Source organism: Marmota marmota, unplaced genomic scaffold (assembly GCF_001458135.2).
Source record: "Marmota marmota marmota unplaced genomic scaffold, marMar, whole genome shotgun sequence".
Lineage (NCBI taxonomy): Eukaryota > Metazoa > Chordata > Mammalia > Rodentia > Sciuridae > Marmota > Marmota marmota.
This window is the reverse complement of record NW_025999998.1, coordinates 5,833,372-5,850,905: the sequence shown is the minus strand read 5'-3', so window position 1 is coordinate 5,850,905 and position 17,534 is coordinate 5,833,372.

Here is a 17,534-nt window from a genome sequence, read left to right as displayed (position 1 = left end):
CAAAACCAGCATGCTATTGGCACCAAAATAGACTTGTAGACCAATGGTACAGAATAAAGGACACAGAGACTAATTCACATAATTACAGTTATCTTATATTAAATAAAGGTGCCCAAAACATGCATTGGAAAAAAGATAGCCTCTTCAACAAATGGTGCTGGGAGAACTGGAAATCCAAATGCAACAAAATGAAATTAACCCTCTATCTCTCACCATGCACAAAACTCAACTCAAAGTGGATCAAGGACCTATGAATTAAACCAGAGACCTTGTGTCTAATAGAAAATAAAGTATGCCCCAATCTCCATCATATTGGACTAGGCCCCTACTTCCTTAATAAGACTCCTATAGTATAAGAATTAAAATCAAGAATTAATAAATGGGATGGATTCAAACTAAAAAGCTTCTTCTCAGCAAAAGAAATAATCTGTGAGGTGAATAGAGAGCTTACAGCTTGGGAGCAAATATTTACCATCTGCACATTAAATACAGCACTAATCTCTAGATATATAAAGAACTCAAGAAGCTAAACACCAAAATAACAAATAACCCAATCAATAAATGGGCCAAGGAACTGAACAGACATTTCTCAGAAGGCAATATACAATCAATCAACAAAAAGGACCCTAGGGCTATAAAAAAAAGTTCAACATCTCTAGCAATTAGAGAAATGCAAATCAAAACCACTCTAATCTTTTATCTCACTCCAGTCAGAATGGCAGCTGTTTGAATACAAATAACAATAAGTGTTTGCAAGAATATGGGGGAAAAGGCACACTCATACATTGCTGGTGGGACTGCAAAATGATGCAACCAATATGAAAAGCATATGGAGAATCTTTGGAAAACTTGGAATGGAACCACCATTTGACCCAGCCAATCCACTCCTTGGTCTATACCCAAAGGACTTAAAAGCAGCATACTACAGGGACATAGCCACATCAATGTTTTTTGCCACACAATTTACTATAAACTGTGTAACCAACCTAGATGCCCTTCAGTAGATGAATGAATAAAGAAAATGTGGTATATATATACACATGGAATATTATTCAGCAATAAAAGAGAATAAAATCATGGCATTTTCAGGTAAATGGAGTTGGAGCATATAATACTAAATGAAGTTATCCAATCCCCAAACACCAAATGCTGAATATTCTCTCTGATATAAGGAGGCTGATTCATAGTTGGGTTTGAAGGGGAAGCATGGGAAGATTAGATTAACTCTAGATAGGGTAAAGGGGATGGAGGGGAGGGGATTGGGCAAGGTGTATAAAAAAGATGTTGGAATGAGATGGATATCATTATCCTAAATACATGTATGAAGACACGAATTGGTGTGAATATACTTTGTATACAACCAGAAATATGAAAAAATGTGCTCTATATGTGTAATATGAATTGTAATGCATTCTGCTGTCATATATAACAAATTAGACTAAAATAATAAAATTTAAAATGGAACTTTCTACAAAGGTACTGTAGATAAAATAGTGAGGCAAATTGTGTCCTGCATAGAGTGAGAGAGAAGAGTTAATGAGTGTGTTTCAGGATTCTTTCAAAGAGAGAAAGGACCCCAGGGCTTTCAGGAAGAAGTCACGTTTATTAGTGTCATCACTGACCCAGCATATTCTTATCCAAAGGCTGAAACCCGAAAGTCACAGGGCATTGCCTTATATACTCTCTGTTAGACCCCCTTTAGATATTAACACTTTTTGTCTCCCTTATATGTTACAAACATTCTGATGGGGTATTCTATACTATGATGTTGCAAGACAGCTGTAACAGTGTTGCAGTTAACAGAGTTGTAACAGAGTCATGAATGTGCCCATATATACTGACTGTGCCACATTGCTTGACAACCTCACACAATTACCACAGATACTAACTGTAGTAAGGGGAGACTCATTACTACATTTCACTCTTTTGGATTTGAATCTTCTTGGTGACAAATAACATCATCATAATTCAAGAGCTTGTATTTCCATAAAATCTTGACATGTGTTGCTCTTTTCCTTTCAACCAAATCCTCCATGAAACAGGTGGGAGACCTTATAACCAAGGCTAACAGGCATAGTTAGAATACACAAGTCTCAGCATTAAAACCACAACACTTATGTAAGTTTTTAATCCCCCCAAACTTTTAGAATTTTTTATTTGTTCTAATTAGTTATTCATGACTGCAGAATGCATTTTGACACATTGTGTACAAATGGAGCACAACTTTTCATTCCTCTGGCTATACAGGATGTAGAGTCACACTTGTTGTGCAATCATACATGTATACAGGTTAATAGTGTCCATCTCATTCCACCATCCTTCCTACTCCCAAACACCTCCCCTCCCCTCACTCCTTTCTGCCCAATCCAAAGTTCCTCCATTCTTTCCTACCCCTCCACCCCCCACATTATGGATTAGCATCTGTTTATCATATAAAACATTTGGTCATTTATTTGGGGGGTAGGCTTATTTTGCTTAGTATGATATTCTCCAGTTCCAACCATTTATGTGCAAATGCCATGATTTCATTCTTGAGTAATGTTACACTGTGTATATGTACCACATTTTCTTTACCCATTCATTTGTTGAAGTACATATGAGTTGGTTTCAAGTTTAGATACTGTGAATTGACTGCTATAAACATTGATGTGGCTGTGTTACTGTAGCATGCTGATTTTAATTCCTTTTCGTATAAACGTAGGAATAGGATAGCTGGGTCAAATGGTGGTTCCATTCCAAGTTTTCTGAGAAATCTCCATCCTGCTTTCCATGGTAGTGCACCAATTTGCTGTCCCACCACCAATGTATGAGTGTACATTTTCCCCCACATCCTCACCAACATTTATTGCTTGTATTCTTGATGATTGCCATTCTGACAGGAGCGACATGAAATCTTAAGAGTAATTTTGATTTACATTTCTCTAATTGTTGGACATGTTGAACAGTTTTTCATATATTTGTTGGTCAAAGTGTCTGTTCAGTTGCTTAGCTCATTTGTTGATTGGGTTATTTGGTGCTTTTTGTTGTTGATGATGGTGGTGGTGGGTTTTTTTTTTTTTTCGGTGTTAAGTTTTTTAAGGTCTTTATATATCCTGAAGATTAGTGCTCTATCTGATGTGCATGTGATAAAGCTTTTTCTCCCATTCTGTAAGCTGTCTCTTCATGTTATTGTTTTCTTTGCTGATAAAAAGCTTTTTAGTTTGATTCCATCCCATTTATTGATTCTTGATTTTACTTCTTGTACTTTAGCATTCTTTTTAATGAAGTTAGGTCCTAAGGTAACATGTAGATATTTGGGCCTACAAATATCTCAACTCATTCCTTAGGGTTCCAATATTTTCAGGACTTGATTCAGACATATACAATGTTTCTCATATGATCTATGATTTCTTCCAAGACCTGGACTTTATTACTTATTTGTAAGCAACAGTTGCTCAGGTTAAATTCCTCACATACACCACATGTAGAAGAAAGCAAGTAGTCTAAGGTTAAGTGTGTTTTATAAATAATATACTCATTTAAATACTGTTTGGGCAGTAAATTGAGTTCTTTTATGGTTTTATTAGCTATAATTTCAGCAACAGTGTATAATCTAATGATGCAATTCGCATAGAGATGGGAGTTTGGTACTTGTAGGATCCATCTTCTACACAGGTGGCAGGGCTAGAAAATAAATTATATATTTACAGAGCTATTTATCATCTTTCCAGTTACAAATTATGAAGTTTTTCCACTCTCTGGGCATCTCATCTTTATGTACTGGAGCTCCTAATTTTTCCCTCTGGTTAATGGAAGGAGAAAAAAGGAGGGGTGAATTGTTCCCAGTACATTTAATACAAAGCAGAATCAGAGCAGTTGAGCATAAGTGGCCCTTCCACATATCCACTATCATCCTCCTGAGACTTGCCATGTTATTTCTGTAGTGGCATTTTCCCAGACCTATTTGAGGATACAATATTTGAAAGAAGATAAGAATTTGGTTCTGTGTGATTTGAGCATTTCCACCACTGGATTCTCTGGGTAGTTACATTATAAAATTTTTGGCCCAGACATGTCAAAGTCCCAAATAAGATGTTAAACTGTTTTCTTCTTGGGCAAGACTAATTCTCCAATAATTGAGTTTTTGAGGAACCAAACTCTAGTAGTTGAATGGGGAAGTGTTGTTCTACTTTGGGGTTCTGGGGGGACCTATATCTTTATCCAATATAGCCATTTATGCCCCATATTAGTTCTTCTACACACAAAGCACAGAAAAAAACCAGAGATGGAATGATAATCTCTGCCAAGTTTCAGAACAGATCTCTTGTTATGGCAAAATTGGAGGGGGCCTTTTTCTATTTCCTCATAAAAGGAATGAAGTACCTGGTGTGAGGAAGACTTAAGTGAAGTTGTGACCCTTTTGAAGTATAGTGTGGTTCCTGTCTCAGTGTCTCATCCATATATATGTATGCCAACTTGGCAGCCTGCTTTCCATCTTGAGTCTTCACAGTCAAGAATAGGAACATTAAGAATTTTACAGGCTCCTAGATTACATTGAGGTGTAGCAACACTCTTTTGAAAGAGGGTTTTGTTTTGCTCTTACTCTGCCAAGTGGCACATGTAACAAAACTCCAAGAGGGACAGAAAAAAAATGACATATAAGTACACATGGATCACATATCATTCATAGGCTGTTTGCACACATACTTGTCATTGAACCAGCACCCTCTCTCTCAACATAAACCTCCACATGTTATTGCATATATTCTATGGATCACAACATTTGGCCAAGCCTTGTTCATGACCCCACATGCATCAAAACGTATGGACACTGGTTGTTTTAGATTAGTAAGCTGAACTTTGTAAATTAATGTGCCCTGTTCCCCATTGCCTTCTTGTGAGCTTTGGACTTCCAGACATTCCTCAGTTGGGGAATACTGTGGGTCAAAATAAGTATATTGATTCCTCTGTTGGCAGATATAATAGGTAGTCTAATGTGTGCAGGTCTCTGAGAATTTTCCCTGGCAGGAGAAATGGATATGGCAAAACAGAGACATGGCAATGTCTTGGCCTGTTAGAGTTGTGCCAGGGCATAGGTCACAGGATGAGAGACTTAAGTGTACAGATGGGAGCCAGATCAGACATTGCAAATAACAATGATACATTCTATCAAATGTAAGAAAAAGACAGCAAATAGAAGCTTTTCAACCCAGTGCCAGTTGACCTGATCAGTCTCTGCTAATCCTACAGCAAAAATTAATATGAAGGCTGCTGTAGGGCATGATGTAACATGTGGGGCATGTTGCATCAGAAAGGAGGAAACTTAACTTGATGTAGGGCATGCAACATGTAGGGCATGTTGCATCAGAAAAGAGGAAACCAAACTTGCTGGCTGCTACCCACTTCCCAGTCCTGGGGCCACGTGTGGCTAAGATAGAACCTGGCGATCTTAGAAGGCATTACCTGGATTGTGACAAAAAATCAGACCACCTCTAGGATAGGCTCAGAAACCTTCTGCCCTCGTGGACAGCTCATGTCTCCCATTTGTGCCTGTAGGATGGGTATACACGTGAACTCTCCCCACCCTGCTGACCTTTATCCTGATTGGCTCCTGTACATTATATTAGCTGTGTGTGTTTTCTCATTAAACGAGATCCTGCTTTGACTGGTCTCCCTGACAAGTCTGATTGTCCTCCTGTGAGGGAGGGATGGGTGAGGGCCATCAGTTGGCCCTCTCCTTTCTTGGTTCGTCCTGGTCAGGGCGTGCTCTCCCCATCTCTCCTGCAGGTCAGGAGGGAACGAGGGCTAAAACCCCCAACAGTCTGCAGCAACAAAGAGGGTAAAGAATGACCATGCCACAGCATTAAAGTGGAAAGACTAACATAGAAAATAAGAAGAGTATATTTATACACAATTGGACGATGTCTGGTTCCTCAAGCTACTGCAGTGCATAGATTAGCTTGCTTTGGTAGTGATTAAAGTAGAGCTGTTGTCCTTGCAGGTCTCTCCATATGTAGTTCAGTTGTTTTGGATGGTCACATTGTATATTGCAGCCTGATCAGGAACACACTCCATCATAAAACGCTGGTTTCACTATGCTGTGATGAATTCAAGGGACCACCTGGGCTATTCAACTGGCAGCAGGGATGTGTGTCAATATGTACACAGACCCACTGCAGGAGGGGTGCATAAAATGACACTGAAAAGACCCATCCAAACAGGCGTTAGAGGTTGGACATTACATTACTTTACCAGGTGTTCTGAGGTTGTTAGTAACTAAGGTCCTATAATACCAATGTATTAGGGAACACGGCAGCAGTGAAAGTCATTGGTTCTGAAGACCCGATGGAGACCATGAACTTTGCCTCTTTTTCTGCTTTATTATTTCCCCCAATGACTGTGGCATATCCCCTTTGCTGTCCCCAGCAATACATGACTGCTACCTCTTTAGGAACCCATACAGCACCTAAGAGTTTAAGGATTTCTTTGCCATGCTTTCTTTCCCTCCTGAGTTGATTAGGCCCTTTTCCTTTATATAAAGCCCACAGTGTGAAGAGGGTAGTGAGGGCATGTTTACAGTCTGTGTACATATTGACACACATCCCTGTTGCCAGTTGAAGGGCTTGGGTCAGCATAATGAGTTCTGCCTTTTGTGCTGAGATTCCTTTTGATAGATGATTCACATCCACGGTGGAATTTAGGGTCACTATGGGGGTTCTAGAGAGGCATTCCCCCTCTTCCATCAAACTGCTACCATTGGAGAAGTACTCAGAATCAGTATTTATGAGAGACTGATCTGATAAGTCTTGTTGGCTGGAAAATGCCCCATCCATGACTTTGATGAAGTTGTGATCCTGTTGACCTGGCCCAACAGGCAGTAGAGTCACAGAGTTTAAAGACTGTACTACTTCCAGATGGATGTGTGAATTTGTACATAGCATTCCCTGATCCTGACCATCCAGGTGTTACTCAGCTAACATTGCCCCTTATAGTACATTAATGCCATTACTGAGTGCAGCACTTGCACCATTAATTCTTGTCTCATAATCATTTTGTCAGCCTCTGGCATTATGATAACTGTAGCCTGGGTAACATAGTCAAGTTTCTTAGAGAGGTAAGCCATTGAATAATGCCATGTTGCCAAAATTTGGGTCAGACACCTATTACAATGGGAGTACACTCATATATATATAAAAAATAAGGCTTGGATATGCCTGGAATTCCCAGCTTGGGTGCATTGATGATGGCTTTCTCCAAGGCCATTTGTTGGGATTATTTCCAAAACATGGGTGCTCATTGTCTCCCCTTTGTTGCCTCATAAAGTGTTCCCAAAACAGAGAAGTTAGGTATCCAGACTCTTCAAAACCCTGGACCCCTGAGGAACTGGCAAACCTGGTGCCATTTTGACAGAATTAGATCAAGCAGATGGCTGGTTTTCTCTCCAAGCTGAGTTGACATTGTCTGTGGGATAGGTGAAAACCAAGGTATTTGACTATTTCTTGTCAGTTTGAGGCTTTTTTCCTTGAAACTTTGTAGCCAGTTTCCCATATGAGGATGAGGAGCAGTACTGTTCATTCCATACAATACTCCTGTTTCTGTCTGTTCAGCACACTGTACCAGCAGAGGTATGCTGGTCTGTTGGGAAGGCTTTTAAATCAGAGGCTAACATGGTGCCAAAAATGGGTGGAGACATTTTAAATCCTTGCATCAGTCTAGTTCATGTCACCTTGCCTTTGTCACTGTTCTTAGGATTTTCCAACAGAAAGGCAAATATTGGTGACTCCAAGGGGCCAGGCAGATACAGAAGGCATTCTTGAGAACCAGACGTTTGGAGAAGGCAGCTACGGTGGGATGAGACCCAGAGGTCATGGACTACACATGAGTGTAGGCTAACAGTGGCTTGGTTTATGTCTCATAGGTCCTGAACCAGCTGATAGTCATCTATCCACAGTTTCTGGAATGACAAGAGAGGTATGTTCCAGGACAACAGACAGGTATGGAGAATTCATACCCAGAAGAATCAGTAGGTGCCTCTGGATCAAAATTTGTGCCCTGCAAGGAATGAAATATTGGTTTGGGTGGGCATCTCAGATTTTTGCTTTGTTCTGTTCCTATTGTGGGTATGTTTCAGGCCAGTACAGGAGGACTGTCTTCAGCTCACACACCAGGCACCTTGAAAGGAAGCTCAGGTTCCTGCTGTGGTCTTTCTATGAGACTGTGGGGGACCAAGAATCAGAATTTTTACTTCTGGCTTCCCTAGTGTCAGGGAAACTTGGCCATCAGAGTTGAAAATCATCTGGGCCTGAAGTTTTTCTAATAGGCCCCCACTCATTAAAGTCACAGGGCAGTCAGGGAGGTATATGAATTTGTGAATAGCATTATGGCTACCTAAATTGCATTGTCATGGCAGTAAAAATGGACAACAAACTTGGCTACCTGTGGCTCAAATGATAGAGGCTTATCTCTGAGAGAGGAGGCTCCTAGGTTAAATCACTATGGAATGTTCTGTCCCTTATCAACCATGAAGTTCATGGGACGGCAGAGGCTCCTGGGGACCCAAGAAAATGGAGCCTGGTTTCTCCTAGTTTTCCTCACAGTTTCCCATGGTGGCTAATCCAACAAAATCAATGTAAAGGGATTTATATGGCCAGTACAGCTATTGGTACAGTTCTTGAATCACTTGGTCTCTCTCTCTTTGTCCAGGGTATAGCTGATAAGCCTCTGACTATCGGCGGCATTCATTCTGCCAGTGACCTTATAAGTGGCAATGAGCACACTGGTTCCATCCTAATCTCACCTCTGGATGAGGCAGTTCTTCTTGTTGACTCTTTCTCTGGCCTTGATTTTTGCAAGACAGTTTAACCTTCCTGTTCAAGAGGCGAGTGAGTGGCAAGTCTACCTTCCTTCCTCTTTATTTTACAGTCAGCCTCACAATGGATTTCTTGGTGTTGGTTGACAAAGATGTTTGTCTGAACCTCCAATAGTTGGCTGGCATTTCAGTGAAGCCCTCTAACTTCTGTAGTTTATGCTCAATGTCTCCATTGGCCCAACTAAGACTAAGGCTGCATTAACCATTCACTGATCAGGTGTATCTGTGTTGAATGGGGTATAGCATCAGAATGACATATATATACAATGGAATATTACTCAGCAATAAAATCTTTCACCTTGCTAACTAGTTCTTCATCTAGTGGTTCTTCCTTGGCCTAACTTACTCCAAAGAAGGGCCAATGAATATTTTAGAAGGTCCAGAGTTTTCCAGGAGTCAACTTAACTTCATAGTGTCCAGAATATTCCTTTTTGAATTCTTTATAATACACTCTAGGGAGCTAAGTTTTCTCTCCTTGCCACCCATTTTCCCACCTAAAAAGATGATAATCACACACATAAGAAGGAGAAAGGGGGAAAGGGGGAGCAGTAGCTTTGTCCACATCTGACAGCTCAACTTGTAATGATATTTTAGGCACCTCTTGTCATTGGCAGGTCTGTCTAAATCCCTGACCCAAACCAGACATGTAAACCTCATAGAGAGCCTAGTGCTATCTTAAGCTGTATGAGAACCATGGATGAGAGCTTCACACTCACTTTGAGCTCAGCCCATCTCATTAGCTCACCATTTCCTCCCACTCAAACAGTGTCTTCAGCCAAGGACCTTAGAAATGCCATTTTGGTTTATGCGATTAAGACTACTTGGGCACATATAAGAGGTGATCAGAATCTCCTTCTGCCACATAGAGGCAAGTAGACCTTTTGAACCTGGGTTCTTATTTGTTTGATGAGCATTGCTCCATGCACAGGTTCTGGGACCCTCTGTTTACTGTTGTGTTACCATAGTCCTTGCCCCTGCAAGATAGGAGGTTTGCATTGTCACTTACAGATCAATTGATCCACTGGTGCAAGGCAAGGTCACCTCTCCCTGCATACAAGATTTGATCCTCAGTTACCAGGGAGTGAAATCACTGTCTCTGATTCCTGTACATGAACTCCCAAGAAAAGTTGCTCTCACAGAGACAGGACACTATGGCTTTCAGCAGGCTTCAGTGATTGTTAGTGCCATCACAGGCCCAGGGGATTGGTATGCAAGAGTTGAGCTTCAAACACTGTTAGACCCCCTTTTCATGTTAATCCCTTTGTTTCATGTATATGGTAGCATACATTTTGCTTAGGAATTCCATACTATAAAGTTGCAACAAAGCTGCAACTGAGTCATGTATAACAGATTTGCAACAGAGTCACACATGTGCACATAGATACTGATTGATCCACATTATCTTCCTTTTTTTTTCTGGTAGAATTCTTAATAGAAGTATGTTTTTTCCACTCTCCTGGCAACTCTGTGTTGGTTTCTCCTCAACTTCTGTTATAAATAGAATTATGTCCCTAAATAGACACATTATAATCATAAACACAAGAATTGCACAGTGGCACGTGTGTAGATTAGGGTCATTGTAGGTGGTATTAGTTAAAATGAGGAGAGGTGTTAGTTCTTCTTTGAAGGTCTGTAAAATTTGGCTGAGAATCCATCTGACTTGGGTTTTTTGTTTTTGTTTTTGTTAGCCTTTTGATAGCATCTTTAAATTTATTGCTAGAAATTGATCTGTTTAAATTTTCTATGTCCTCCTGATTCAATTTGTGTCAGTCATATGTCTCTAGAAATTTATCAATATCTTGAAGATTTTCTATTTTATTAGAGTGCATATTTTCCAACAGTGCCTGACTATCATCTTTATTTCAGTAGTGTCCAGTCTGATATTTTGTCACAAATTTTGGTAATTTGAATTTTCTCTTTGTTAGCTTGGCTAAGTGTCTATCAATTTTATATATTTTTTCCAAAGAACCAACTGGTACCTGGCTACTGGAGATATGCTCTGGGAACTGCCCCAGATAAATGGCGAGATTATTGAGTCAAGATGGTGGCGATATGCTTTCAGCACTGGGGTGTCTGGTGAGATGGGGAGAGCCTGGTGAGGTGGGGAGAGCCTGGTGAGGTGGGGGGAGCCGTGATGGCATTGTGCTTTGGGTAGGTAGCAGCTGAGTGACTTGTGTAGGAGCAGAGCAAAGTCTTGGTGATCTGTAGATGTGTTGATAGGTGATTCTCGTATTAGCATATTTTCTACTTTTTATTTTATCTTTAATTTTTTATTTTGTTCCATTATGATCTGGTAGAATACAAGGTATTATCTCTATTTTTTGTATTTGCTACGAATTGCTTTGAAGTCTAAGATGTGATCTATTTTAATGAAACATACATGTGCTGCTGAGAAGAAAGTGTATTCAGTCATTGATGTATGAAATAGTCTAAATATGTGACTATTAATTCTAAATTATTAATTTATTTTAAAAAATTTCTATAGCTTCTTTAGTTTTAGTTTGGAGGATCTATCCAGTGAGAGAATGGTGTTAAAGTCATCAAGTACTATTGTACTATGGTCTATTTGATCTTGAAATTTAGAAGGTTTTTTTTTTTTTTAGATATACATAGGTGCTCTATTTTGGGGGGCATAAATATTATGATTGTTATGTCTTGTTGATGTATAATTACTGCAAACAGCATTCATTGCCCTTCTTTAACCCTTTTGGTCACCTTTAGCTTGACTATTTTATCTGATATGATGATGGTAACACCTGCTTGTATATGAGAACCATATGAATGATAGGGTTTTTTTCCATTTTTTTTCTACCTTCATCCTGTGGATGTCTTTGCCTATGAGAAGAGTCTCTTGAAATAGCATACTGTTGGGTCTTGTTTTTTTTTTTTTAATCCAATCCTCCAGTCTATGTTCTTCTGATTGATGATTTGGGGCCATTTAGATTCAATGTTATTCTTGGGAAATAATTTTTATCTCTGTCATTTTGATTTATTTCTGGTTTTTAATTTTCAATGAGTTCCTGCTTTGATTGACTATTCTTCTCATGTTGTTCCTCCCATTGCTTGTTTTCACTTTTATTTTTCATTTCTTCAGGAAATATTTTATTGAGCATATTTCAGGGCAGGATTTCTAATTGTGATTCTTTTAACTTTTGTTTATCATGGGAGGTTTTTGTTTAATCCTCAACTATGATGCTTAATTTATCCTGATAAATATTAATTTTGTTCCTTTCCTGTTATCCCATATTTCTTGGAAATTTTGTTCATGCATCTTAACCTGTTTTCTCCAGGCTCAACTTTATTTTCCAGGTTATATATTTTGTTTTCATTGTCTGGAACTCTGTCTTCCACCTGGCCTAGTCCATTGTTGATGTTTTCCATTAAATTTTAAATTTGGTTTATTAATTTCTTCATTTCCAGGTTTTCTCATTGGTTTTCATTCAGAATCTCTCTTTGTTGAATTTATTTATCTTTCACTTCCTGTATTTTCTCTCTGATTACACTCCTTACGTCATCCTTTACCTTGCAGATCAGTTTAACTATGCACATTCTCTAAACACCTTCTTTGACATTTCTTCCTCTGTGATGTCATTGAATTCTGGTATTTGTTTGGTGTGATTTCTTACCTTGCCCTTTCATGTTGTTTATGTGTGTCTACTCATCTAACAGTATAGATCTGAGGCAGTAGAGTTTCTGTCCTATGGATTTACCGTATACCTGAAGGTTTTCAGTGCCTCACCATTTAGAGGAGACAAATAACAAAATAATAAAGGCAAAGAGTATACAGCATGAAACCAAGTAGTCCCTGCTATGACATCTATAATGTTAATGTAAGAATAAAAATACATGATAAGATCAGTTATTGTCTACAATAAAAATAGTATGTTTGCAAAAGATTTTACAATTTCAAATGGTGGACAGGATGTAGGATGTGATGATTTTGAAGGAGGAGGAGAGAAGATAGAAGAAAGAATTAAGAGTGAAAGAGAACAATAAAGATCCGCTGATAACAGAAAAAAGAGAGAAAGAGAATCAAGGGAAACAGATAAGTGAGAGAAAAAATATATAAAGTAAAATTTTAAAAGTTAAAAGTAAAAATAAAATAATAAATAACAAAACTGAACTATGCAAACCAAACATCTTAATCCTAAAATCTTATGATGAAAAATACCTGGCTTGGTCTGAGGCTGTGGCTTAGTGGTAGAGCACTTGCCTAGCATGTGCGAGGCACTGGATTCAATTCTCAGCACCACATATAAACAAATAAAGGTCCATCAATAACTAATAAAAATGTTTTAAAAAATACTTGGCTTAAAAATGCTAGAAATGAGACAAAACAAATATAAATATGTATAAATGTCCATGAACCATTAAGGTCACAGTTAAGCTAAGTAGAGAGAAATGAAAGAATAAAAGGTCTCTATGAAAAAGAAAAATTGTTTTCATTGGAGCTCATAAGATTCTCAGCTTTCCTTCTCAGCAGTGTTATGTGGGCTCATCTGAAGTGTGATGCTTGCTCCACCCTCAGGGTAGGGTTGCTAGAGTGAGAAAGGAGTCCTGTAGGTGAAATTTCCGGAGGTGGGGTTTAGGCTTAGGTTGGCTGTAGCCTGTTGACTGAATGCCACTTGGTCTGAACATTTCAAATCAGTGCACCTCCAGGGCCAAGCAATTACCAGTCCACAGTGGAAGACTTCACCCCAAGGATCTCCCTTGTGTTTCACTCATGTGTTGAAGAAGCCAATTCTTAGTTCACTATATTGTAAGGGACCAGCGAAATGTCGGAGGAAGAGACCACCAAGAGACTGTCTCATGCAACAGCAAAAGGGTTTATTTGGGGACCAGCATGCTGGGGCTCAGAGCTCAATAGAGCAAAGAGAGATAGAGCCCCGGGAACAGCTTAAGCAGAGCTTATATACTTTTCTTGGAGAGGGCAGGGAGGGAAGTTCATTGACGGGTCAGGGTGAGTGGGCAGTTTGCCTGCAACCGAGTGAGGGAGTGCATTCTGCAGTTTGGCAGTTGGGGAAAGCACATTCTGGGAACAAGATTAGCAAACAGTTCTCAGGATTTCAACAGTGTTTTGTTAAGCATACAGAAAAACGGAGTGGTCTTTGGTCCAGTCTCGAAACTTAATATATCCCATCCTTGCCCTTTTGAATTTTAGACCAGGGGCTTCTTCTGCAGACCATCCTGCAAGGAGCTAGGTTGGAGAGGCAGGGGAGAGCCTGATGGATTTCCAGACAAGTAATTCCCTGTGTAACCACTCTCCACTTTTGCATTTCTCCTTGTCATGTAGACACACTCTATATCCTAGGCCAGTAATTTTGGTCAAACTCAGGTTTGCCAGGAATCACCTGCATGGCTGCTGGCCCTTATGCAGCAGTTGCAAATGATTTATTTCTCTGTTCTCCATTCACATCTGGGAAAGAGGCAGCTTTTTTCCTGCAAAAGAATATTATGTAACATGCCTTTTATTTTAGTCAGGCAGTATCTTTGATCTCTAAACTCTCTGTACCCAGACATGCTTAAGGCATTGTAAAAATGCGTGTTCCTTTAATTTCTTTATCCCTCCTCTTTGCTTATGGAGGGAGCTCTCTGGCTTGTGTCTCCAGCTGCAGCTGTGCCTGTGGTACTGGGGACTTCTTACTTATTTTATTATATCCAACCTATTGGGTTCTTGATCTCCTTTGATTGTTCTGTATTAAATTCCAGTAAAATCCCCCTCCCCCTTTTTCTTCTTCACCCACCTTGCTGAAAATGTGCCTATCTTATTTCCTGGTTTCATCCATGGAACAGCCAGGAAACCAAAACTCTCTATTCTGCCATCTTGAAAACTGGGGTAGTTTTCAAAAGTAAGATGTCAGAACCAAGGATGGTTCAATTTCAGAAGAGTGTGTCAATATTTTCCAAGTCACAGGGTATTCATAAAACAGAGGCTACCTTAAAACTTACAAGGGCAGATTTCCAGAGACACATGTTATTCTATTTGGTCTAATATTCATGCTAAATTCTGAAAAGCCAAAGTAAATTACCATTGTTTTACACTAAATATAATTTGCTTGGCTTTACATAGAAAGTATGCCATATAAACAATAAATTTTATAGTATACTAGCACATTCTACATACAAGTATCCCCTATTTGTTATGATGAATTCAGTATATTTATTTCATTCTACAGGTCTAAAATCCTATCTTTAAATCATTTTTCATTATTCAGTTTCAATTATTTTAGTAACATTACTTAGAACAGAAAGGGGACAGATATATGAGAATGGTGGCAATATAAGGTTAATAAAATAATTCTATAAAATGAGGCCACTGTGCTATCCTCACCCATGCTTTCTTTTCCAGAAAGTATTCAGCCTCCACTCCCTTCAATCAATTGGTTGTTAACTTCTGTGATCATGCTCCTGTACACTCTAGATTATTAAAAATTTAGCTCCACATCTCTCCTCTTAGGAAAGTAGATGGAGAAGAGAAAAATTTAAAAAGTGGTTTTGAAAAAGAATGAGACATGACCCTTCTCATAGACACCCTGCTCTTTGGCTCCTACTTTTTGGAGAAATCTGATAATATCACTTTCTGAAATAAACATTGTGTTATTCACTTGCCTCAACATTTCTCAGGTGTTTAATCTTCAACACTGAAGAACAAGGACCCATTTTGATCTCCAAGATCGGTATCAGATGAGGGTTCTCTTGGGAACATCACCAAGGTACACTCCTCTGCACCTTATGTCTTTCTGAGGTACATCTTTCTGTTTCATTTTGGAGGATAATATGGGCACCCATCAGTTACTTAGATGCAATCAGTATAGGCTGCCTAAATTTACAACTGGATCAAAAATGTTTCATGGGTTTTTATGCCTCCTAATAACTGGCCCTGTGGGTTAGGCATGATGGACTCTACAAAGGTGATTTCTTACTCTCCAATCCTGGTTCTGAGCTTATCTGGAGCTAAGAAAGAGTTTGCCCTGATTCTGATCTGCATTTGTGTGTGAAGTGTTGAGAAGAGGAGGGAAGCATTTTCAAAATTCTGGCCAGAGCCCTGCCTAGTGAATCTCAATGACTCTCCTCCTACCTTCTCTCCTGACAGCCCACTGGGTAACCTATGGTGATTGGTCAATTAGGCAATGCTGTGCAAATGCCCCAGTAACGCATATACCACCTGGTGAGCCGACCACATTTTCCTCCTTCTGCTTGCACCTCCTGAGCACCTCCATTCCCTCTTCCATCAGACTCTAGCCACTGAGAGACAGACATATTACATGGAATGATCCATAAAGAAAGGCATGTATCTTTTAATTTACCTCTTTCTTAAAATTCCCTGAGGAAAAGGATATTAAACATTCAACAACCACTAGATGTCCTCCTTGGCCTCTGGAGATTCCTTTGGCACAAACAAGCGTAAACTGTTTGTTTCATCCTTTACCCCAAGTGACTCTGGTCTTGTACAGACTTCTCAGACCTTGGTTAATAAAAGGAGACCTGGGACATCACATTTAAAAATTTGCTAGTGGCAGAGGGAAATCAGTAACCACCACTGAGTTTGAATACCTTGCATCTCTTGGTGTTTGGCAAACAGAAACTTTGCATTCTTGCTGATGATGAAGCAATAAATTCAGCAGAAAATTGAAAATGAGAGATGGGTTTACTGACCATGAGAAGCTCATTAGGGAGATGTCCCTAGCAAAGTGGGCAGTTTCTCTGATGCGGATGCCTGGATCTGTTTTCTCATATAGAGATGACAGCTTTGATCAAAACAGTTATGCAGGTTCACCACTAGCCTGCATGCCACAGTCTGGCTGGGCATGGGCACACAATCACGAGCCACCACACAGCTTGTAGATTCAAACAGCAACTCTTTATTCCCGAACTCACACCAGCCGTCTACAATCACGTTCTGGGGAAATCCAAGTTCTCTGCCCAAATCCACATTCTCTGGGCTTCTATCTCCAAAATATACTGTCTGAATCCCGTGAGAACTCAAGGGGAACTCAGGCAGCAGGATACGCCCTATTCCCAGCAGGAATAATCTTAAACCTTAAACCTGGAACCTAAACCGGGAATGCCCTAATCCGCCTTGGTCCTTGAGCAAGGTCACCTACATTCAATGTCACTGCAACATGGGGTACGCTGGCAAGGAAATTGTCATACCCACTTGGCTAATGGCTCCCAGCACCTGCATACTGTAGAAGTGAAGCAAGGTTAATCTACAAATGCTCAAGAAAAAAATGTCTCATTTTCTTTTGCCAAACATGGCCTCAATACAAAGTGTCCAATAAAAAATCATATCTATAAGAGTGAAATATAAATTTTTCATACAATTCTGCAGCTTAGCCTGTTTTTTTTTATTTTTTTTTTAATTTTTTATTGTTGGTTGTTCAAAACATTACATAGTTCTTGATATATCATATTTCACACTTTGATTCAAGTGGGTTATGAGCTCCCATTTTTACCCCATATACAGATTGCAGAATCACATCAGTTACACATCCATTGATTTACATATTGCCATACTAGTGTCTGTTGTGTTCTGCTGCCTTTCCTATCCTCTACTATCCCCCCTCCCCTCCCCTCCCCTCCCCTCCCCTCTTCTCTCTCTGCCCCCTCTACTGACATTCATTTGTCCCCCTTATATTATTTTTCCCTTTCCCCTCACTTCCTCTTGTACGTACTTTTGTATAAC